The sequence below is a fragment of the Spinacia oleracea genome, chromosome 4 (genome assembly GCF_020520425.1).
Source record: "Spinacia oleracea cultivar Varoflay chromosome 4, BTI_SOV_V1, whole genome shotgun sequence".
Classification (NCBI taxonomy): Eukaryota; Viridiplantae; Streptophyta; class Magnoliopsida; order Caryophyllales; family Amaranthaceae; genus Spinacia; species Spinacia oleracea.
The window spans coordinates 96898403-96925484 of NC_079490.1; positions in this window are offsets into that span (position 1 = coordinate 96898403).

Consider the following 27082-nt stretch of genomic DNA (forward strand, 5'->3'; position numbering starts at 1 on the left):
TTGTTATCATCATTATTATTATTATTATTATTATTATTATTATTATTATTATTATTATTATTGTTATTATTATTATTGTTATCATCATTGTTATCATCATTGTTATCATCATTGTTATTATTATTATTATTATTATTATTATTATTATTATTATTATTATTATTATTATTATTTTTATTATTGTTATTATTGTTATTATTGTTATTATTGTTGTTATTATTGTTGTTATTGTTGTTATTATTATTATTATTATTATTATTATTATTATTATTATTATTATTATTATTATTATTATTATTATTATTATTATTATGAATAAATAACTCCGTTGCATTAGGTGTCCAACATATTTTTTTGACAATAAATTACCGTTGCATTTAGGGGAAAAGGCGTTGCATTATTTCATTAAGCTATCGTACACACCCGTCGCATTACCTAAAACACCCGTTGCATTACCTAAAACTTCCGTCGCATTAAATAAAATACCCGTCGCATTAGCTAAAAGTTCCGTCGCATTAGCTAAAATATCCGTCGCATTAGCTCAAACTTCCGTCGCATTAGATATCCACCTAATGCGACGGTAGTAATATACCGTTGCATCAGGTCACTGATCATTGCATTAGGACTAATGCAACGCCACCGGATGCAAGGTTCATTTGTCGTCGCAATAGGTCTAATGCAACGGATTTTCATGCCTACTGCAACGATTTTAGGCGTTGCATCTGATTAGAAATGTAGTTGTATACAATTAAACCTAAATAACATGTGCGGAACAATCCCCAAAGCCAGGAAACATGTATAAAGCACAGATTAAGCAAACTTACATTCGAAGCGTGTTTTCCCGAGTTTAGCATCAACGAACACGAACAAAGAACTTCAATTGTCGTTCCTCTATTTGGTTCACCAACACGTTCTTATCCGTCTTGATAATCGTAGCTTAGACAATCACTCAAGATTTTGTTCTTTTGGGAAGAACACATCCATGGAGGCTGAGAGAGAATTAGGATTTCTTTCTCCCTCTAGGGTTTGATGTGTAAACTGAATTGTTGCATTAGATTAGGAAAAACTTGTGTGGAATAATATTATAACCCTTAGGTTATAATACTAACCGGCCAAGCTACAAAGGCAAGAACAGGAAAGCAAGCACGCAAGCCCATACGAGCACAGCCACACAAGTTGGGCCTTGGGTCGCGCTGTGTGCGCTGCTGCTGCTGCTCCTCACACGCGCGTGTGCCCAGTCGAGGCATGGGCCTTGTGCGCGCTGGCTCGCTTCTACGCCTAGTGGGCCTTTCGCGCTTGTGCGCCTTGGCTCGTTGGGCTGGCAGCGTTGCCTTCTCGTATTTGCGTCCAATGCTTTACGACGATTATTTATCGTATAGTACTTGACGATCCAATGTCGAACTATACGATTATTTGTTTCGCCTAGCTTACGAATATACGCAATACGATATACGATTCCGATCCAACATCATATCGTATATTTATGTTTTTCAAACTAATTCCCGAAAAGCTATTTAAATGAATTTCCGATTCATTTAATCCGGTGATCTGTTACATGTCAATAGTGTGACCTTATAGGTTCAGTCAAAAGTAAGCTGTGAGCCTAATATAGATTAGAAATCACTGATCGGAAGCATTACTCCATCTAGCTGTTCCGATCACTTGATCTTACTGAATTAATTGTTCGCATTGACTGAACCTACAAGGTCACACCAATGACACGTAACAGATCACCGGATTAAATGAATCGGAAATTCATTTAATAGCGTTTCGGGAATTAGTTGGAAAACGTATTATACGATACGACCTTGCATCGAAATCGTATATCGTATCGCGAATATTCGTAAGCTAGGCGAAGCGAATAAATCGTATCGTACGACGGTGATTCGTCGTATACGAAACGATAAATAATATATCGGAAATATATTAATCGCGGATACGGAAAGGGGCAACGCTGCCAGCCCAACGAGCCAAGGCGCGCAAGCGCGCAAGGCCCACTGGGCGTAGCAGCGAGCCAGCGCGCAAGGCCCAAGCCTTGGCTGGGCGCGCGCGCGCACGCGAGGTACAGCAGCAGCAGCGCGCACAGGGCGGCCCACGGCCCAGCGCCTGTGTGGCTGTGCGCGTGTGGGCTTGCACGGACGTGGTTGGGTGGCGCTTGGCCTATGTGCCTTGGCCGGTTGATATTATAACCGAAGGGTTATAATATTATCCCAACTCACGTTTTCCAAAAACCTAATGCAAAATCAGATTCTAACCTAGGGCAAGAGAAACCCTAAACTCTCTGTGCCTCCATTAGAATTGTTCTTCCCAAAAGCACAAACTCTTGATCGATTGTCTAAGCTACGATAATCAAGACGGGTCTGATCGTGTCGGTGAACCAAGTAGAGGAACGACAAGTGGAGTTCTTTGTTCGTGTTCGTTGACGGATTATTGTGGAAAACACGCTTCGAATGTAAGTTTGCTTAATATGTGCTTTATACATGTTTCCTGGCTTTGGGATTGTTCCGCACATGTTATTATGTTTAACTGTATTCCCCTACAGTGGTATCATGAGCCTTATGTATTCAAAGCATGAATTAGCATGACTTTTTTATTTTTTTTGCATTGTCGAAATTTTTGGAATTTTTGTTGATTTTTCGGAATTTTTTCGAATTATGGGATTAATTGCGAATTTGGCAGTTCCAAAATAAAAAATATTCGCTTTTTCGATTTTTAAAACCCTAATCTGATGGAAAACGATTTTCTAAGATCAACTCATGTGAATAGAATTGCGAAAACAGGCCTCGAAGCGTCGTGTTTTGGGCATTTTTGTTAATTTTTCATTAAAAATTAAAAGTGTCAGACAGTAATTCAATTAAAAGGTCGACCTAAAATACTCGGAATTGCTTGAAATTTTGACACAATGTTTCTGGGTACATGCTTGTTCTATGGTAAAAATTTCATATTTTTCCGATAAGTATAAACCCTAATTTTTCCTTTCCCCAATTTGTAAAATTTACAACCCTAATTGAATTTTAATTAATTTTGGTTTAATAATTCGGTTAATTGGGGAAGGGGTATAATTTCATGGGTCAGTGGCTAATTTTAAAAATTATTGGATTAAAATTTTGAATGGTTTCGTTAATTGTAATCGCACATAAACCAAATTATTAATAATCTGAAATTTAATTGTTTATGAACGATATAAAGTTTCGGATTTTATTAATTAAAAGTTCAAACTTTAAAGTTGATTCGATCGTTCTTGAAAGTTTGAATATTGTTAGCCCTTGATTTATTAATTTTACGAAATTGGATTGTCGTTAAAGTTTATTAAATCGTTAAAAATCGTTGTTTTTCGAAAATTAAATCGTAACCTTTTTTGAAAAATAAATTAATGCAAGTTCATGAATTAAATTTAATTTTAATTATGTTGATCCGTATTACGAACCAAAAACACGAACATGAGCATGGTGGAAGTATGGCTCGTCGAGCCATACGAGGCCATTGTGCTCGCCGAGCCATGCGACACGGGCAGCAGCAGCAAGGCTGCGTGCCTCGTGCGCGCTAGGCAAGGAAGGGGCAGGCGAGGGCGCTTGCAGGGCTGCGACGAAGCAAGGGCAAGCCTTGTGACGTCCAGCACACTCGATGCACAACACACGCAACGCAGGGGCAGCATGGCTACGGGTACGCGGTGCGCATGCGGTGCGATGGGGCTGGGGCGCGTGGGCATTGCTCGTGTGCTCTTGGGCCGCACGCACGATGGGGTTGGGGGTGCACGGGCAATGCTCGTGTGCTCTTGGGCTTCACGCAAGGCGGGGCTGGGCGCAAGCCTAGCCCGATTAGGCAATTGAATTTTTTTTTAAATCGTTTAATTCGTTGGGCTTCGTATATTTGCATTAATTTGGACTAACGGGATATTTAATTTAATATTTTCTTTGCTTGGGCCGGGCCGCGAGTTTTAATTTAATATTTCATAATTAATTATCCGGAATAATTATTGGTTTGAGTGGGAGCCACTAAATGAAATTAACATGAACTAATTATTTTAATTATTTTGTAGGTCGCATTATTTTAATTAAATTCAATTTTAATTAGAATAAAGTCTAAGGATTAATGATTTGGAAATTGATTAATCTTTTAGGACGCGTTTATGTGAACGTGAATTTTAATTAATTCACGTAAATACTTGCATATTAACATGGGCCATTCGTTTTAGCATACGAATGGGTGAATGCGTAGAATATATATTTTATGCAATGCAGGTACACCAAGTGACTAGTATGGCCAAATTTAGGATAGTTAAATACGGTCTGCGCACCGTTCTATCTTTGAATGTAAAGTTTTAAATATGGTCTGCGTACCATGGAAATTTTGATGTAATTTATTATTTTCAAGTATTTCTAACTTTAGAACTTTAAGTTAGCATTTGAACGAAGATTCCAGACGATGCCAAGCTAACAAGGAGGTGATGAAGATTGGATGCTTCAAGACAAGAAGTTTTGGGCCATACTAGGTCACCAATTATTTATGCAATTTAACATATATATTATGCGTGAATGTATGAATGTATGTATGCTTTGCATGAACAGGTTGTTTCCTATGAATCGATTAGTTTTAAGTTCACTAAATAATCGAACCAACATAGACACAACTAGGTCCAAGTAATGTTGAGTTTTAAAAATTGCCTTCCAAATCAACACTTACAAAAATCTAGGGATCTAAGATAGTAGGTTTACGCTAAAGCGAGGTGCTATTTTAGTTGACTTAGGCGGTAAGGCGTCCTAAAGGAGCACGTTGATTGTGGTTACAACTCAAACAACAATGGATTAAGTTGTGACAATGGGATAAATTATGGCATTGATTTATTAACCAAGAGTAATTTGGAGATTACTAGCAATAGGTTTTGCTTACCTAAACTCTTAAACTACTTAAGACATGCTAAAGCTGCTTAAGGATTTAGGACTTTTGGGGTCTTGGAATCGTTTCATTCATTTCGGACCATGTTTTTGCTTTTTGCATTAATGAAATGTTTTAATAGCTTTAATGATTGCATGTTTTGCTTTTATTTCAAAGTTATTCAATTGTATGAATGGTTATTTATTGCAAATTCTTTTCGATTGTAGTAATCAAAATGGCCGCGATCAAAACAAAACTCAAAGTAACTGAAATTCTGGATGTAAAATTGAACCTATCAAACTTTCTTGATTGGGAGAGGAAGCTTCGGCAAGTCCTCAGGTGGAACAACATTGAATATGTAGTTGACCATCCCATCCCCAGCTATTACTCAAAGGATATGACTCCAGAAAAGCACTGTACGTGGGCAAGCCACGTGTCGCTAGTGATGGATCTTATTCTTGGCTCTATCCCCAATGATTGGAGTGCAAGGTTCGTTGCATACGAGCCATGGGCACTCCTAAGGCATCTTAGGGATATATGTCGTGGTAGATTCCAACATGGCGGTCAACATGTCGACCAAAATGTTTTTGAATTGGTAAATTCATTTGAGGATCTAAAGCTTAACACTCCACTGGGTTGTTGCTTTGACGTCGAAAGACAAAAAGCAAGGGAAAGGGTCATTGATCTTGAAATGACAGAACGGACGCCAATTAGAACTCATACAAAGAAAATGGTTGGGCTTCTCAACCGGCTTGAGTTACTTGGTGATCCATTCCCAGATTCTGCAGCTGGGGGAATACTTTTGAATTCTCTTCACCCTGGTTATAAGAAATTCAAACTACTCTATTTCTCCAAGAAAAGGGAGAATACTCTTAGTGAACTAATTTACTTGCTTCATCAATACGAATTGGACTTTGTAAGTGATAAGCAAGCATCGCTAAAAGTAAAGAGTAAGAAAATCAATAAAAAGGTTCCGGGGAAGATCCAAAGCAAGGGTGCATCTCCATCTACTTCAGGAAGGCAAGTGGCGCCATCCAAGAAGAAGATGAAGAAGGATCGTTCTCCATCTACATCGCAATGCTTCAATTGTAATGAAATTGGTCATTACAAGCGAGATTGCCCCAAACTAAAGGAGAGAAGAAGGACGGAAACGTTGCTTCTCCTTCAGGTATGTATGTTATACAATGTAATCTTGCTAATTCTACTTCTTGGGTATTAGATACTGGTTGTGGCTCACACTTATGTTCCAATTCACAGGGACTAAGGACAAGTAGAAAGCTTGATAAAGGCGAGATGGATCTACTCGTGGGAAATGGAGCACGGATTGCTGCATTAGCCGTAAGATCTTATTTTATTTCTTTGCCTAGTGGGTTTGTTTTGGAACTAGAAAACTGTTACTATGTTCCTAGTATCACCAGAAACATCATTTCCGTTTCAAGTTTGGATTCTAAAGGTTTTAGTTTTCAATTTAAAGACAATAGTTGTTCTTTTTCTTTGAATGGAATGTTTTATGGTTCAGCACAACAAGAAAACGGTCTTTATGTGCTAGATACGAGCAAACACATTTATAACATAAATACCAAAAAGGCTAAAACTGGTAATTCGGATCTCACATTTCTGTGGCATTGTCGATTAGGCCATATAAACATAAAGCGCATGGAATTACTTCAACGGAAAGGAATTCTAGAATCATTCGACTTAGAGAAGATTGATTAATGCGAATCTTGTTTACTTGGTAAAATGACAAAGCAACATTTCTAAAAGGTGGGAGAAAGAGCAAGCGAACTACTAGGGCTAATACATACGGACGTATGTGGGCCTATGAGTACGAAAGCTAGAGGTGAGTTCAGCTATTTCATAACGTTTACGGACGACTTCAGTAGATATGGCTATATTTACTTAATGAAGCACAAGTCTGAATCGTTTGAGAAATTCAGAGAATTTCAAAATGAAGTAGAGAATCAACATGGAAAGAAAATCATAGCTCTAAGATCGGATCGAGGAGGTGAATATCTTAGCCACGAGTTTGGTGACCATCTAAAAGAATGCGGTATTCTTTCTGAATTGACTGCTCCGGGGACACCTCAATGGAATGGAGTGTCGGAACGGAGAAATAGGACCTTACTCGATATGGTCAGGTCAATGATGGGTCAGGCCGAACTTCCTTTACAGTTCTGGGGACATGCGTTGCAAACTGCAGCACTCACACTGAATCGTGCTCCGTCAAAAGCTGTTGAAAAGACTCCATACGAATTATGGACTGGGAAACTTCCAAAGTTGTCTTTTCTGAAGATTTGGGGTTGCGAAGCATATGTCAAGCGATTAATTTCAGACAAGCTACAACCTAAATCTGACAAATGTTTCTTCGTTGGGTATCCAAAAGAAACTATGAGGTATTACTTCTACAAGTCAGACAACAAGGTATTCGTTGCTCGTGACGGTGTCTTTTTGGAAAGAAATCATATTTCCAAATTGACAAGTGGGAGAATAATAGACCTCGAAGAGATTCGAGACGAACAACGAACTCAGAACTCTTTAGAAGCAGTTCAAGTTGATGAACCTCCAAGGTCTTTAGAAGAGCTAGTGGGAGTAGTTCCTCAAAACGTTGTTGCCCCTCGTAGGTCAAATAGAACTATTTTTCAGCAAAACCGAGACAGTTACCTTGCGGAAAATATGAAGGATAGGCGTAAATACTTGTGCTTTCTTCTTCTGCAGGTGGGAGAAAAGATAAAACTGAAACTGATTTTTAATTAAATCAAAATAAAAGTTTGAAACTCATCTGATTAACCTCTTTTGGTTCCTCCGAACAGTAGAATAGAAATCAGAAATCTAGACAGATGGACAGGCGTCCTCTTGACTGAAAACTTAGACGTTCTCATATTGGATAGTGATGAACCTTTGACTTACAAGCAAGCTATGACTAGCCCAAGCTCCATTAAATGGTTAGAGGCCATGCAATCTGAAATAGACTCCATGTCTGAAAATCAAGTCTGGGATTTGGTTGATTTGCCGGATGGGTTCACACCTATCGGATGCAAATGGGTCTTCAAGTTGAAGAAAGACAAAGATGGAATTGTATACATATACAAGGCTAGATTGGTAGCAAAAGGTTACAGGCAAGTTCACGGCGTTGACTACGATGAAACCTTTTCTCCAGTCGCGATGCTTAAGTCTATTCGGATAATCCTTGCGATTGCCGCTTTTCATGACTATGAAATATGGCAAATGGATGTCAAAACTGCCTTCTTGAACGGTGGGAGTAAAATTGCATTCCTAGTCTTGTATGTTGACGACATACTGCTTATTGGAAACGACATTCCTATGTTTGAGTTTGTAAAGACTTGGCTCGGGAAGCGTTTCTCAATGAAGGACTTAGGAGAGGCACAATACATATTGGGCATCAAGATCTATAGGGATAGATCTAAGAGGATGATTGGACTAAGCCAAAGCACTTACATTGACAAAGTGCTAGCCAGGTTCAATATGATGGAAGCCAAGAGAGGCCATCTACCCATGTCACATGGCGTATATCTAAGCAAGAATCAGTGTCCCAAAAAATCTGATGAGCATAGAAAGATGAGTGGAATTCCATACGCTTCGGCTATTGGATCCATCATGTATGCTATGATTTGTACAAGGCCGGATGTTTCGTTCGCACTCAGTGCAACGAGCAGGTACCAGTCAGAACCAGGTGAGGCGCATTGGACTGCTGCCAAGAACATCCTAAAGTACCTGAAAAGGACTAAGGATCAGTTTTTGGTTTATGGTGGTACAGATGAGTTGATTATTAAGGGCTATACGGACGCAAGCTTTCAAACCGACAGAGATGATTTCAGATCACAGTCTGGGTTTGTGTTCTGCCTCAACGGCGGAGCAGTAAGCTGGAAAAGTGCTAAGCAAAGCACTATTGCGGATTCTACAACTGAAGCCGAGTACATTGCTGCCTCAGAAGCCGCAAAGGAAGCTGTTTGGATTCGGAAGTTCATCGAAGAACTTGGTGTTTTCCCCTCCATTAAAGGACCAGTGGCTTTGTATTGCGACAATAGCGGAGCCATTGCCAAGGCAAAGGAGCCTAGGAGCCACCAGAAGTCCAAGCACGTACTGCGGCGATTTCATATACTTCGAGAGATCGTTGAAAGAAAGGAAATCGAGATTTGCAAGGTTGGAACTGACGACAACGTCGCGGATCCATTGACTAAACCGTTGCCACAAGTGAAACACAACGCACATGTAGAAACCATGGGAATCAAGCATGTTATTCTTTGCATCCTTTATATCGAAAGCCTTTCGATGTAAGATGAAAAGATCTTCGAATATGTTTATAGAATGATCTAGTCTTTCATTTTTGTTAGAATGATTCTCATATTCAAAATAGAAAATGATCCTGATAGCAAACTTGTGATCATCCTGAGTTCATTGAAAAACTCCCACTAGAAACAATTCCTTTTCATTGCTTCTTAGGAAATAATGAATTCATTTCAATTATGTAGAATTGCAAATGATGTCATCCTTTTGGAATACTCCAACCAGTTCACGGAGATGTGGGAGATACATCTTTCAACTGAGAACTTTGGAAACTAATCATTGATTCAGTTTCCCATGCATCATGTATGGTTTACAACCTATGTTACCACCTTTTAATCACGACGCCTAATTGCCCGTGTATGTTTGTGGTTTGCCTAATAACAAGATTCAACTTTTGCTTAGGCAAATGCATGTAGCATCAAAACTTTATTTCATCTTCACTTCCTCTTATCAAGTGCTCATCCTACATATCCAAATGTCTTGGATGTTCTTGATATTGTTCTATGATCTTTCATCTAGATCAATATAGATTGGTATAAACTTGTCACTATCTAATGTTCATGAGTTATCTTGGCGATCTATATATCACATCATACATGATTGATTGTAATGCAAAAACCATTCGCATTTTAAAATCTATCCATGTAACTTTTAGCTTTATTATGTTTCAAGAGATAATGAATCTTGCTAAAATCTTGGCAATGCCATGTGATATAAGGTGAAGGAACCTCTTCAAGGTCCATCATGTTTTAACTTTAGTGATAACAACCTAGCTTTATACTTTAGTTAAAGCATTCATTACTTAGACTTACTCATATGGATTGAGAGTCTCTTATGAGTCTCTCTATTGTGTTTGATTCAATAATTACTTTTACAGAATCCAAACAACGCTTCAGATCCTATCCAATAGATCTTTACCCCAGTATGTTCTAAGTTTCGCCATGGTTCTAATATTGAAAAATACTTTCAAATCTAACCATTTAGAATTTGAATGTCATTTTCAATAGAGAGATATGTATCTCATATATATAGAACCAATAAAATTGACTTAGCTCCCACTAAACTCCTCATCTACAAGATGATCCATATTTTCATAAAGCCATGATTGCTCAATAGCCTTTTTGAAAAATATGTTCCAATTCCCACTTGCATGCTTTAATCTACGAATAGATTTCTTAAGCTTGCTCTTTTATCTAGCATCCAAAACTTTTACATTGTGTGATGTACACAATTCCTTTCTACAAGTCCAATTGAGGAAGGTGTTTCGTTTTCCAATTGCTATATTGCCATATGCAATGATTGCTAGATTTATCCAAAATAGTTCAAGCATTCCGACTTGGTGAAAAAGATTTCAACATTATCAACGCCGTGAAGTTGTTTACAATCTTTAACCACCAATCTAGCTTCTCTTTCGTATGTGTATACAGTATCATCTTTGTATGTTTTGAAAACATGTTTGTAACCAATGGGAGTGAACCCCTTATGCAAATCAACGTTGTATAGAAAACATGTTTGCAACTAATGGGGGTGAACCCTTTATGCAAATCAACCAAACCATAGATTTGATTCTTTAAGATGAAGGTACTTTGGATGAAATGGTCTCAAACCATTTTGTATGTCCTTGAACCATACTTATGGTTTTGATGGCCTCAAACCATACTTGGGAATTTTTAATTCGTCGTAGCTAACCTGTAAGTCGTATGTTCTTGAAGCACTTTCCAAAGTCTTCATAGTTTACATTCCTCAAGATATCTATGTATCTATCTTGGTTGAATTCTATTCCTTATACGATTTACCTAGGTATTGAACATTAAACGTTAGTGTCTATAAAGATAATACTCAAGTCCTTTGAGTATTAGGATTCTCTTGAAGCACTTCTAAAGTCTTCCTGAAGCTCTTCCAAAGGCTTCTAAATGCGGAGCTTTTCCAAAGACTCCTAAGTATCCTACATTTGTTTGTTGCTTGACTCGAAGTTCATTCGAGGTCATTTTTCTCCCACTTGCCTTTTTGGAAATATGATGGTTTCCTAAAAGACATTATCTTAAGCAACGACCATATGTTCTCAGATTTGTGGTATAATCAATACCTTTTGTTTCTATGAGTCACTCATAAAGAAACATATATCTATCCTTGAGTTTGTTTGATGTAAACACTAACTCCCACTGGGTTTAACAACCCTAGATATATATGTACTGAAAAGATGTACTGGACCAAAGTTCAATCCTTATGACATCTTATCCTTAGCTTTGACAACTTTTTTTAGTGTGATAGTCACTTGAGAGTATCATTTTGAAACTACATAGGAAAATTGTCGTGATTATCGTTAATCGAATAGATTCCGATTTCTCCATTTGGACATACCATATTCTTATGGAGCTTCGATTGTCATAATGCCATATAAAAAATCTAGATAATCTTTCTTGGCTCATGCAAACATCACCTTGACCCAACCTAGATGTTCCAGAATTCTTGCCAAGTTGATTTTATACCCTTTTGTGAATTGCATTGAAGCATTTCACATATTTCAGGTTGAGTAAATATAGCCATATTTTCTCAAATTCTTATGAAATAGGTAAGTCATACAATCCATCTTTGGCCCATGAACTTTATTGTCTAGAAACTTCTAACAATAGTCCATTTCTATGTCATGTTCAACAAGCAAGACCCACGTGTCTTAAATTAATCAACTCTAAGAAATCCATGCCATGGAATCTTAGAATGTTGTCTTGTTGATATGGTCGTATGACATTGCCAAAGATATGTGGAACACAAATCAAATATTTGATTTGAACCTTCTGAAGTTGAGTGTGAAGATATTCGTTTGTTTATTAATCAATCATATGACTCAACCCTTAAATGAACATTTCATTTAAATAAACACTCAACGAATGTTTTTTTTACTTTGAATGTGAGTCTTTCCGTTGTCCAAACAGAAACTGATTATGATGATTAATGGAACATAATATCATTAAGTTCCAGCCTTTAGAAGGACTTTAAAACAAACAGATGACCCTACAATTAATGTAGCACAACTTTGCTTCATTTCCCACTTGTAGGTCAATAACCAGACTTAGCTCCCGGAATTTGAGTTCTTAACAAGAGTTAGAACCTCAAGCGGTAATCTAATACCATGGGAGTTTATTTGCTAAGTCGTTTCTCTTTAACATAAACCTCAAGATAGAAATAGAATATCTAAATACATTTCTTTTGTTCCCCTTTCCTATCATTTCTAGCACGTTTTCTTATAGTCCAAAAGATTTTACTCTTTGCATGATCTTCTTACTTTGTTATGCTTACAAAGTCCTTTCTTTATTCACTTTGAATGACAACATCCAACGAGTCTAATTCATTATCGAATCAAAAGAAAATTGGTTGTTAACCATTGGTTATGCATGAGTCTTTAACTCAATACTTCATTATTCCAAAACTACCCAGTATTCGGAATATATGAAGTCCAATTGGTCTACCATTCAAATTTTAGTTTGAAAACAACCATGAAGATCACTAAAAGAAAATAGAATTCTAGATAAGCTCTCACTCTCCTTTTCTTTGAGAATCGCTCTCAAAATTAGTTACCAATCGATCGAGGAAATACCGCAGTTCTATTGTCCGAACGCAATAAGGTTGAAGATGTACTATTCTACAGAATGAACTAGCAAAGAAAACATTTATCATACTTTAATAACTAGAATAAAAGCATCCATGCAATCATTAAATCTATTAAACATTTCATTCATGCAAAAATAAAACATGGTCCAAAAATTAATGAACGATTCCGAGACCCTAAAAGTCCTAAATCCTTAAGCAGCTTTGGCATGTCTTAAGTATTTTAAGATTCTAGGTAAGAAAAACCTATTGCTAGTAATCTCCAAATTACTCTTGGTTAATAAATTAATACCATAATTTATCCCATTGCCATAACATAATGCCATTGTTGTTTGAGTTGAAACCACAATCAACGTGCTCCTTTGGGACGCCTTACCATCTAAGTCAACTAATATAGCACCTCGCTTTGGCGTAAACCTACTACGTTAGATCCTTAGATTTTTGTAAGTGCTTGATTTGGAAGGCAACTTTTGAACTCAATATTACTTTGGACCTAGTTGTTTCTATGTTGGTTCGATTATTTAGTGAACTAAATCTAATCGAGTCATGCAAACAACATATTCATGCATAATATACATTCATTCAAGAATAATATATATATATAGTGCATAAAAAAATTGGTGAACTAGTATGGCCCAAAACTCTTGTCTTGAAGCATCCAATCTTCTTCACTTCATTCAATGCTAACTTTAAGTTCTAAGCTAGAAATACTTGAAATAATAAAAATTACATCAAAATTTCAATGGTTCGCGGACCATATTTAAAACTTTACATTCAAAGATAAAACGATTCGCAGACCGTATTTAACTATCCTAGATTGGCCATACTAGTCACTTGGAGTACCTGCATTACATAAAATATACATATTCTATGCATTCACCCATTCGTATGCTAAAACGAATGGCCCATATAATTATGCAAGTATTTACGTGAATTAATTAAAATTCACGTTCACATAAACGCGTCGTAAAACATTAATTAATTTCCAAATTATTTATCCTTAGACTTTATTCTAATTAAAATTTAATTTAATTAAAATAACGCGGCCTACGAAAATAATTAAAATAATTATTTCATTTTTAATTTCATTAAGCGGCTCCCACTCAAACCAATATTTATTCCGGATAATTAAACATTTAAATATTAAATTAAACTCACGGCCCTGCCCAAGTTAAATAAAATAATTAAATTTTAATCCAAACTTAAATTTCAAGCCCAACGAAAACAAAAAAAAAAAATTGTTCAAGTGCAATGCGGGCTAGGCTTGTGCCCAGCCCAGCAATGCACGCTGATGTGTGGCCTACGAGGCACATGAGCATGTGGCCATGCCCTCGCAGCCATCGCGCCCCACGTACCGCAGCTGTCGCTACCCCGTGTTGCTTGCTGTGCTCGATGTTGTGCGCAAGGCAAGGAAGCCCTTGCTTGCTCGCAGCTCGCAAGCCAAGGCGTGCCTGCCTTGCTCGCGCTCCTCCTCGCCCAGCGCGCACGGCACGCAGCACGCTTGCTGCTGCCCACGTCGTTGCGGTTCGGCAGTGGTGTGGTAGCCCGCATGGCTCGATGAGCCACACGTCCACCCACACCCCTCGTGTTCGTGCCTTTTGTTCGTGCCTACGGACCAACTAATTAAAAAAATATATTAATTTCACAAACATTTGCATTAAGTTATTTTTCACAAAATTTACGATTTTTATTTTCGAAAAATAACGACTTTACGATTTAATTAATTTTTAACAACAATCCAATTTTGTTAAATTCATTAAATATAGGCAAACTTAATTCAAATTTTAAGAAGGAAAAATTTCAACCAAAAATTTGAACTTTTAAATAATCGAATCTAAAACTTTAAATCGTTCTAAACATTTAAATTTCAGATTTTTACGAATTTGGTTTAAGTGTTGTTTAAAATTAACGATTCTAATCAAAATTTTAATCCAATAATTTTTAAAATCTGCCACTTTCCATGAAATTATATTCCCTTTCCCAATTAGCCAAATTACTAGATCCAAATTATTTAAAATATCAATTAGCGATCTAAAATTTACGAATTTGGGAAAAACAGAATTAGAGGTTCTACTTAACTAAAATGGCCGACATTTTTACCATAATTATAGAATATACCCAACAGCATTGTGTCAAAATTTTTTACCATAGTCCGAGTAGTTTAGGTCGACCAATTAATTTTTACCATAGTCCGAGTAGTTTAGGTCGACCAATTAATTGAAAAACTTTCTGAATTTATTAATTTTAACATGAAAATTAACAAAAACGCCCAAAAACACATACTTCGAGGCCTGTTTTTGCAATTCCATTCTCATGAGTTGATCTTAGAAAATCGTTTTCAATCAGATTAGGGTCAGAAAAGTCAAAAATATGAAACCTTTTGAATTCAAAATCTATTACGCAATGCATCCAATAATTCAATAATTCGAAAAATTCAATAAAAATTCCAAAAAAATCGACAAACAGCAAAAATAATAAATCATGCTAAAAAATGCTTTGAATACATAAGGCTCTGATACCCCTGTAGGGGAATACAGTTAAACATACATAACATGTGCGGAACAATCCCCAAAGCCAGGAAACATGTATAAAGCATAGATTAAGCAAACTTACATTCGAAGCGTGTTTTCCCGAGTTTAGCATCAACGAACACGAACAAAGAACTCCAATTGTCGTTCCTCTATTTGGTTCACTGACACGTTCAGATCCGTTTTGATAATCGTAGCTTAGACAATCACTCAAGAGTTTGTGCTTTTGGGAAGAACACATCCATGGAGGCTGAGAGAGAATTAGGGTTTCTCTCTCCCTCTAGGGTTTGATGTGTAAACTGAATTGTTGCATTAGATTAGGAAAAACTTGTGTGGAATAATATTATAACCCTTAGGTTATAATACTAACCGGCCAAGCCACAAAGGCAAGAACCGGATAGCAAGCACGCAAGCCCATACGTGCACAGCCACACAGGCGATGGGCCTTGGGCCGCGATGTGTGCGCTGCTGCTGCTGGTCCTCACATGTGCGCGCGCCCAGTCGAGGGCCTTGTGCACGCTGGCTCGCTGCTACGCCTAGTGGGCCTTGCGCGCTTGCGCGCCTTGGCTCGTTGGGCCGGCAGCGTTGCCTTCTCGTATTTGCATCCAATGCCTTACGGCGATTATTTATCGTATAGTACTTGACGATCCAATGTTGAACTATACGATTATTCGTTTCGCCTAGCTTATGAATATATGCAATACGATATACGATTCCGATCCAACGTCATATCGTATATTTATGTTTTCAAAACTAATTTCCGAAAAGCTATTTAAATGAATTTCTGATTCATTTAATCCGGTGATCTGTTACATGTCATTGGTGTGACCTTATAGGTTCAGTCAAGAGTAAGATGTGAGCCTAATATAGATTAGAACTCACTGATCGGAAGCATTGCTCCAGCTAGCTGTTCCGATCACTTGATCTTACTGAATTAATAGTTCGAAATTAATCTGAACCTTGGTATTAGACTTAATGCACCTTAGGTGAAAGACATATTTCCTTCAGCTTTTAGACACAAATTGATCCTTACTCCCTAAGCATTCACTACGTGCCAACTTTGTACAATTCGTACAAAGGCAAGGACGGCGTCATCGTCCTTGCTTTGGCGGATTCTGAGCCACGTCACCTGCGCCAGGCGCAGGGCGCTGCGCCAGGTGCAACTGGCTTTTGGATTTTAGCCGATTAATCCTCTATTTAAGCCCTCATTTCCTTAGCATTTGGGGCAGCAAATCAGAAACACATCATCGTAATTTCAAAATCTGCTCTCAAAATCAAAATACAAAATCAAATTCTAAACTACAAATTCCTATACAATTTCAAGTATTTAAGCAATAGGTAGCACTAATCGGAAATCCAACCTAATCCTAACTAGGTAATTCCGAATCGCTACTTAAATCTACAATGTTTTCTACTCTTCTACCTTTCTAAATCTAAAATCCAATGATGTTATCATTAGGTTTCATACCCTTGATTAACTAGGAAAAACTATTCCAAAGGTGTCATCTTTGGGAGGTTTCACTCTTAAAACCCTCTCCAAATGATTGTCCAAAACACCATTTTCAATTATGTCATACAAGATTCAATCTTTATTCCAAAAATGATTAGTAATGTTGACACTTTTACTCCCAAAAGTGTTACTTACAACAATCATACATTTTTACAAAATCAAAACCCTCTTATGATTCAAGTACAAGTTATGGATTCTATGATGTTTAAGGTTGTTTGTAATCACTTCCTTAAACTAGAATCAATGTCAAAGTTATGGAGCACATTAAAGTTGAGATCTTTTTCACATTAAAAGATTTGTACTTTAAACATTTAGCCTCCTAAGTTCAAGATCCAATGTTCAAGATTCAGTATTCAAAGTTCAATTTCCATGACCAAAATCTAAGACACTTCGGGATGAGCAACTTATCCTAAAGTTGAGATTTTAGAATTGAATCTGTGTCGAACGCACTTATTATTAAGTAGTCGTTTGGCGTTCGGATCTCAAATACAATAATACAATTTCAATATCGCAATTTCAATATCGTCATTTCAATAACGCATTTCAATATCGCACCTTTCAATACCGCATTTCAATATCGCATTTCAATATTGCACCTTTATTCTTGCTATTTCAATTCCACACTCTTTACTCACCTTATTTTAAGGTGATGTGGTTTTGTACGCACTTTCAATAATTCCTTTACTTATTGTGATGATGCTTTACTTGTTTATTGCTTTCATCATCTCGCATGCTAAATCCAACAAAATACAAAAGGTCACATCACGCTTAACGAAGATAATTCTTGGACAAACCGGCTTTAGGTTCCCTTAATTAACTTTAAAGAGAAGTGATCACATACAAATAGCAATTTTCATGTTCTAAATGCATGTTGAAACCAAAATAGTGTCATGACTAGGGTTAACTGAAAATTCTTCTTGTCATGTATTCGAATACAATTTTAAAAGCTCACAAAATAAGCACTTCGTTCCCTTGCCCGGATCTCACCCATCTGTTTCTAAGATTCAATTCCTTATCTATGAGAGTCAATCAAGGTCCTCCCAAACCGGACCCTTAAACAATGTTTGGTGGCGACTCCTCGAAAGTCAAAAATCTTCCGAAACCCCGCAGGGAAATAAGGTACAAAAGAAAACACCCCTGCATTAGGTGATCAGAAAACATACTTTTTTAGACAATATATGAGTTAAGAAATCTTTGTCTGCTAGGTCGCCCAACAACTTTTTTCATAATTCTTTCATATTTAGTGTCATGCCCGGAGTAGAGGCATCTTTTCTCAGAAGGAAGCCGTTGATCTTTCATGACCGGAGTAAAGGCCCTATCCGACAAATCTTTTTCAAGAGACACTACTTCTCGCTGACTAGTTGTTGCAGTAGTTGGTCCTGTTTGATGCGTTGGTGGGCTAAAGAGAAAGAGGCTCTCGCCATGGTGAACATAGTATATATTCAGATTTCGGGTCCAGGTAAGTATTCTTAAGGTCGCAGTCGTCTCAGGATCTATTAGGTGTTAGTTAATCCTTGTTTATTCTTCCCTCCAGACATTGTTTCTTGGTTCTTTAACATCATGTACTTCTCCTTAGGAGTGATGTGCTAGGCTCTTTTTAACTTGCTCCTAGACTACCCTAACAATATTTCCCTTGAAACGGGATAGGATTTCCTTCAGTTAGGCTGCCTAGACGGGTTGATTATCTTGAATGACTGGACGAGAGGTGGGCTCATGATATTCCCCCCCCCCCCCCGGGGTGGCGGCGGCGGTTGAGGTGGTTCAGTATCGTATTGAATGATGACATTATCCTTCTACTTGACTTGAGAGGTATCAAAAGTGAAGGAAATATGTCCTTCACCCAAGGTGCATTAAGTCTAATACCAAGGTTCGGATTAATTGCGAACAATTAATTCAGTGAGATCAAGTGATCGGAACAGCTAGCTGGAGCAATGCTTCCGATCAGTGAGTTCTAATGAATATTAAGCTCACAACTTACTCTTGACTGAACCTACAAGGTCACACCAATGGCACCTAACAGATCACCGGATTAAATGAATCGGAAATTCAATTAATAGCTTTTCGGGAATTAGTTTTGGAAAACGTATTATACGATACGACCTTGCATCGGAACCGTATATCGTATCGCGAATATTCGTAAGCTGGGCGAAACGAATAAATCGTATCGTACGACGGTGATTCGTCGTATACGAAACGATAAATAATATCAGAAACATATTAATCGCGAATACGAAGAGCATCTGAGTTGTCGGCCCGTCGAGCCAAGCACGCAAGCGTGCAAGGCCCAACGAGCCAGCAAGCTCGCGAGCAAAGGCGAGAAGCCAGCCCGCATGTGGGCACGAGCACGCAACAGCAGCGCGAGAAACGAGCAGGCCCATTGCCCAGCTGCTCGGTCGCGCACGGTGTGGGCTTCGGCCTGCAGCGTGTGTTACTGGGCGGTGGGTTGTGGGTGTCCGTGTGCTTTGGTGTGGTCGGTCAAGGCATCTTGGTCTTGGCCGGTTACATCATTTAATACAATTAGGTTATTGTATTATTCCACACAATTCAGTACACACAAGTTTTCCAAAAACCCTAAACCTAATTTCAGAATTACGTTCTTCAAGTTTCTCTCTCTGAGAAAATTGTTCTTCCCAAAAGCAAAACTCTTGATTGATTGTCTAAGCTACGGTTATTAAGACGGATCTGATCGTGTCGGTGAACCAAGTAGAAGAACGACAAGTGGAGTTCTAAGTTCGTGTTCGTTGACAGATTACTATGGAAAATACGCTTCGAATGTAAGTTTTCTTAATCTGTGCTTTATACATGTTTGCTGGCTTTGGGGATTGTTTTCGCACATGTTATTATGTTTAACTGTATTACCCTACAGTGGTATCATGAGCCTTATGTATTCAAAGCATGTTTTAGCATGATTTAATTGTTTTTGCTGCTGTCGATTTTTTAGAATTTTTATTGATTTTTCGGAAATTTTATGGATTATTGGATTAATTGCGTAACCTGTTCTGAAATCAAAAAGATTCGGTTTTTCGACTTTTCTGACCCTAATCTGATTGAAAACGATTTTCTAAGATCCACTCATGAGAACGGAATTGCAAAAACAGGCCTCGAAGTGATGTTTTTTGGGCGTTTTTGTTAATTTTTGAATTAAAATTAAAAGTGTCGGAAAGTATTTCAATTAAAAGGTTGACCTAAAAAACTCGGAATTGATTGAATTTTTTCCAAGATGTTTATGGGTACATATTTTTATCTATGGTAAAAATTTCAGATTTTTCCGATAAGTATAAACCCAAATTTTTCTTTCCCCAAATTCGTAAATTTTAGATCCCTAATTGATTTTTTAAATAATTTAGATCTAATAATTCGGTTAATTGGGAAAGGGAATATAATTTCATGGTTCAGTCGATAATTTTAAAAATTATTGGATTCAAATTTTGAATGGTTTCGTTAATTTTAATCTCACTTAAACCTAATTATTAAAATCTGAAATTTAAATGTTTAAAGAACGATTTAAAGTTTTGGATTTTATTATTTAAAAAGTTCAAATTTTTGGTTGATTCGTTCGTTCTTAAAATTTAAATAATGTTAGCCTTGATTTAATATTCTACGAAATTGGATTGTCGTTAAATTAATTAAATCGTAAAAACCGTTGTTTATCGAAAATAAAAATCGTAACTTTTTATGAAAAATAACAATGAATGCAAACGTTTGTGAAATTAATTTTTTTTTAATTGAGTTGGTGCGTAGTACGAACCAAAGGCATGAACACAAGGGTGGGTGGACGTGTGGCTTATCGAGCCATGCGGGCTGCTGCATTCGTGCCAAGCCGCAGCGACGCGGGCAGCAGCATGGTGCTGCGTGCCGCGCGCACGCTGGGTGAGGGGTGGGCGTGGGCTGTGAGCAAGCAAGGCACGAAGCCTTGCGACGTGCAGCGATGCGCGGCGACGAGCTTCGAAAGAAGCGCGCACGGGCAGCGAGGGTTGTGGGCACGCGTGCTTGGCTGCGGGGTATGCGAGCATTGCTCGTGTGCCTCGTAGGCCACACAAGCGCTGCGATGGGCTGGGCGCAAGCCTAGCCCAAGCATGCACTTGGACATTTTTTTTTAAAATTTGTTTATTTCGGGCTTGACATGTTTGCATTAATTTGGGTTAACGGGATATTTAATTTAATATTTTATTTACTTGGGCCGGGCCGCGAGTTTTAATTTAATATTTAATAATTAATTATCCGGAATAATTATTGGTTTGAGTGGGAGCCACTAAATGAAATTAAAATGAAATAATTATTTTTAATTATTTTCGTAGGTCGCATTATTTTAATTAAATTCAATTTTGATTAGAATAAAAGGATTAATAATTTGGAAATTGATTAATCTTTTAGGACGCGTTTATGTGAACGTGAATTTTAATTAATTCACGTAAATACTTGCATAATTATATGGGCCATTCGTTTTAGCATACTAATAGGTGAATGCATAGAATGTATATTTTATGTAATGTAGGTACTCCATGTGACTAGTATGGCCATTTAGGATAGTTAAATATGGTCTGCGAACCGTTCTATCTTTGAATGTAAAGTTTTAAATATGGTCTACGTACCATGGAAATTTTGATGTAATTTATTATTTTCAAATATTTCCAAGTTTAGAACTTTAAGTTAGCAATTGAACGAAGATTCAAGACGATGCCAAGCTAACAAGGTGGTGATGAAGATTGGATGCTTCAAGACAAGATGTTTTGGGCCATACTAGTTCACCATTTATTTATGCATTTTGATATATATTATGCTTGAATGTATGTATATATACTTTGCATGAATAGGTTGTTTCGTATGACTCGATTAGATTAAGTTCACTAAATAATCGAACCAACATAAAAACAACTAGGTCCAAAGCAATATTGAGTTTAAAAATTTCCTTCCAAATCAAGCACTTACAAAAATCTAAAGACCTAACGTAGTAGGTTTACGCCAAAGCGAGGTGCTATATTAATTGACTTAGATGGTAAGGCGTCCCAAAGGAGCACGTTTATTGTGGTTTCATCTCAAACAACAATGACATTATGTTGTGGCAATGGGATTAATTATGGTATTAATTTATTAACCAAGAGTAATTTGGAGATTACTAGCAATAGGTTTTGCTTACCTAAAATCTTAAACTACTTAAGACATGTCAAAGCTGCTTAAGGATTTAGGACTTTTAGGGTCTTGGAATCGTTTCATTCATTTTTGGACCATGTTTTGCTTTTTGCATGAATGAAATGTTTAATAGCTTTAATTATTGCATGTTAGCTTTTGTTTCAAAGTTATTTAAGTTATTAATGGTTATTTATTGCGAATTCTTTTCAAATGTAGTAATCAAATGTCCGCAAACAATAACAACACTTTCAACCTGCGTTCAATTCTCGAAAAGGAGAAGTTGAATGGCAACAATTTCGTCGATTGGCAAAGGAACTTGCAAATAGTTCTAATGCATGAGGAAAAAGAATATGTCCTAGAGGAAGAGTTACCAGAGGCCGTCGGGCCGGAGGTTACTCAAGCTGCCCTTAATCGTTGGATCCGGGCCAACAGGGATGTCAAATGTGTGATGCTTGCATCCATGAGTCCTGAACTTCAGAAAATGTTCATCAACTCGGATGCTTACCAAATCATCTCGGAGTTGAAGAACATGTTTCAGGACCAAGCCAGAATTGAAAGATTCGAGACTCAGAGGTTGATCCTTGAGACTAAGCTCAAGAAAGGAGAACCAGTGAGCCCACATGTTCTTAAAATCATTGGACTCTTTGAGAATATGAAAGCTCTAGATTCTGACGTCTCAAATGAAATGGCTATTGACATCATTCTCCATTCGCTTCATAGTGGATATGATCAGTTCAAGTTGAATTACAACATGAACAGCATGGAGAAAACTCTTACTGAGCTTCACGGTATGCTGAAAACCGCTGAAAAGACGCTCAAGCAATAGAATAAGCACGATGTGCTTATGGTGCGTAAGGGCAAGAACTTCAAGAATAAGGGCAAGAAGGGTAAGGGCAAGGCTACGCCCTCACCTTAGTCCAACGGCACCAGTTCTGGTAAACAGAAGAGGGTGACTCGTTCTCCTGGCGACTCGCTCTGGATGCTTCTACTGCAAGAAGAAGGGGCATTGGAAGAGGGATTTCTTGAAGAGAAAGGAAGATGAGAAGAACGAGAACGTTGCTTCTACTTCGGGTATGTATGTTATACATTGTAATCTTGCTAATTCTACTTCTTGGGTATTAGATACTGGTTGTGGCTCACACTTATGTTCCAATTCGCAGGGACTAAGGAGAAGTAGAAGGCTTGATCAAGGCGAGATGGATCTATGCGTGGGAAATGGAGCACGGATTGCTGCATTAGCCGTAGGATCTTATTTTATTTCTTTGCCTAGTGGTTTTGTTTTGGAACTAGAAAACTGTTACTATGTTCCTAGTATCACCAGAAACATTATTTCCGTTTCAAGTTTGGATTCTAAAGGTTTTAGTTTTCAATTTAAAGACAATAGTTGTTCTTTTGCTTTGAATGGAATGTTTTATGGTTCAGCACAACAAGAAAATGGTCTATATGTGCTAGATACGAGCAAACACATTTATAACATTAATACTAAAAAGGCTAAAACTGGTGATTCGGATCTCACATTTCTGTGGCATTGTCGATTAGGCCATATAAACACAAAGCGCATGGAATTACTTCAACGAAAAGGAATTCTAGAATCATTCGACTTAGAGAAGATTGATCAATGCGAATCTTGTTTACTTGGAAAAATGACAAAGCAACCATTCTCAAAGGTGGGAGAAAGAGCAACGAACTACTAGGGCTAATACATACGGACGTATGTGGGCCTATGAGTACGAAACCTAGAGGTGAGTTTAGCTATTTCATAACGTTTACGGACGATTTCAGTAGATATGGCTATATCTTAGCCCTGAGTTTTATGACCATCTAAAAGAATGCGGTATTCTTTCTGAATTGACTGCTCCGGGGACACCTCGATGGAATGGAGTGTCGGAATGGAGAAACAAGACCTTACTCGATATGGTCAGGTCAATGATGGGTCAAGCCGAACTTCCTTTACAATTTTGGGGACATGCGTTGCAAACTGCAGCACTCACACTGAATCGTGCTCCGCCAAAAGCTGTTGAAAAGACTCCATACGAATTATGGACTGGAAAACTTCCAAAGTTGTCTTTTCTAAAGATTTGGGGTTGCGAAGCATATGTCAAGCGATTAATTTCGGACAAGCTCGAACCAAAATCTGACAAATGTTTCTTCGTTGGGTATCCAAAAGAAACAAAGGGGTATTATTTCTACAATAAGTCAGACAACAAGGTATTCGTTGCTTGTGACGGTGTCTTTTTGGAAAGAAATCATATATCCAAATTGACAAGTGGGAGAATAATAGACCTCGAAGAGATTCGAGACGAACAACGAACTAAGAACTCTTTAGAAGTAGTTCAGGTTGATGAACCTCCAAGGTCTTTAGAAGAGCCAGTGGGAGTAGTTCCTCAAAAGGTTGTTGCCCCTCGTAAGTCAAAAAGAACTATATTTCAGCCGGACAGATGGACAGGCGTCCTCTTGACTGAAAACTTAGACGTTCTCATATTAGATAGTGATGAACCTATGACTTACAAGCAACCTATGACGAGCCCAAGCTTCACTAAATTGTTAGAGGCCATGAAATCTGAAATAGACTCCATGTCTGAAAATCAAGCCTGGGATTTGGTTGATTTGCCGGATGGGTTTACACCTATCGGATGCAAATGGGTCTTCAAATTGAAGAAAGACAAAGATGGAATTTTATACATATACAAGGCTAGATTGGTAGCAAAAGGTTACAGGCAAGTTCATGACGTTGACTACGATAAAACCTTTTCTCCAGTCGCAATGCTTAAGTCTATTCCGGTAATCCTTGCGATTGCCGCTTTTCATGACTATGAAAATATGGCAAATGGTTGTCAAAACTGCCTTCTTGAATGGTGTTCTTGTAGAGACTATTTTTATGACACAGATGGAGGGTTTTGTCGATCAGACCAAGGAAAGGTATGCAAGCTTAAGAAGTCCATTTACGGACTAAAGCAGGCATCAAGGAGTTGGAATAAACGATTTGATGAAGCAGTCAATAAGTTTGGCTTCATCAAGAATCAAGACGAATCTTGTGTATACAAGAAGGTCAGTGGGAGTAAAATTGCATTCCTAGTCTTGTATGTTGACGACATACTACTTATTGGAAACGACATTCCTATGTTGGAGTCTGTAAAGACTTGGCTTGGAAAGTGTTTCTCGATGAAGGACTTAGGAGAGGCACAGTACATATTGGGCATCAAGATCTATAGGGATAGATCTAAGAGGATGATTGGACTAAGCCAGAGTACTTACATTGACAAAGTGCTAGCTAGGTTCAATATGATGGAAGCCAAGAGAGGCCATCTACCCATGTCACATGGCACATATCTAAGCAAGAATCAGTGTCCCAAATCATCTGATGAGCGTAGAAAGATGAGTGGAATTCCATACGCTTCGGCTATTGGATCCTTCATGTATGCTATGATTTGTACAAGGCCGGATGTTTCGTTCACACTCAGTGCAACGATCAGGTACCAATCAGAACCAGGTGAGGCACATTGGACTGCTGCCAAGAACATCCTAAAGTACCTGAAAAGGACTAAGGATCAGTTTCTGGTTTATGGTGGTACAGATGAGTTGATTGTTAAGGGCTATACGGACGCAAGCTTTCAAACCGACAGAGATGATTTCAGATCACAATCTGGGTTTGTGTTCTGCCTCAACGGCGGAGCAGTAAGCTGGAAAAGTGCTAAGCAAAGCACTATTGCAGATTCTACAACTGAAGCCGAGTACATTGCTGCCTCAGAAGCAGCAAAGGAAGTTGTTTGGATTCGGAAGTTCATCGAAGAACTTGGGGTTGTCCCCTCCATTAAAGGACCAGTGGCTTTGTATTGCGACAATAGCGGAGCCATTGCCCAGGCAAAGGAGCCTAGGAGCCACCAGAAGTCCAAGCACATACTGTGAGATTCTTCTATTAGATAGTGAAGAAACCTACAACTTGCAGTCAAACTGTTATCACGTAGATTAATGAGTTTGTGACTTGTAAGAAAGCTATGACGAAACCTAGATTTCCTAAAATGGTTAGAGGCCATATATAGACTCAAATGTTTAAAGGCCATAAAACATAACCAATGTTTTGATGACAAAATTGAAAATTTTTGATTTGCAAGAATAGGGTTAACACCTATTGGTTGCAAATTGGTTTATGGATAAAAACCATCAATCATGGAATTGTATTCACACACAAAGCTAGATAAGTTGCTAAAGGTTACAAGCAAATTCACGACGTGGATTGTGTTGAAACCTCATGCATAATCGTAATGCTCAAGTCTATAAATCAAGCAATGATTGCATATTGGTACATATGGCAATTGGATGACAAAACGTATTCCTCAATCAAATATTGGAATAAACTATGTACATGGTATGTCACAGGATTTGTGGATCCAAATAAATGCTTGAAAAGGAAAGCTAGCTTATAAAATCTAAATACAGATTTAAGCAAGCAATTGGGAATTGGGATTGTATTTTAGTGAAGCTAATAAGTATTTTAGTTTCACAAAATGCACATAATTCTTATAGATATATAAGAAGTTTAGTGGGAGTACGTAAAACTTAATTGGTCCTATCTGTATCACACACATATCTCTCTATTGTGAAATATACATTCAAATGCTAATAACTTAGGTTTGAAATTATTCATCAATGATGGACCAAGGAGAAACTTAGTACATACTGGGTATTAAGATCTATTTAGATCTTATAATATTGTTTTAGATTAAGTAATGGCATGTACTAAATCAAACACGAAATACTCCATTGGAGATATTCGACCCATGTGAATAAATCTAAGTAAAGAATGTTTGAACTATGTATAAGCATTTACTAAGTTAAACATCAAAGAGTCTAAATGAGATTCTTAACCTATATTATATGTCAAAGAATTTAGCTGGATTCAGTGTCTACTGAAATTGAATGAGCTAAAGTTACATGAATAGAATTCAATTGAGAATTATTCTGCAAAAGAATTTATCATGTATGATATAATATGAGGATCGCCAAAAACGTATCGTATGACTTCAGGCATGACGAACATATATCAATCTCTATTGATCTAAGTGAAGATCAACTAGATTGAGATCAAGAAAAACGTATGGTACTTGAAAAGGTACATAGGAATAGTTCT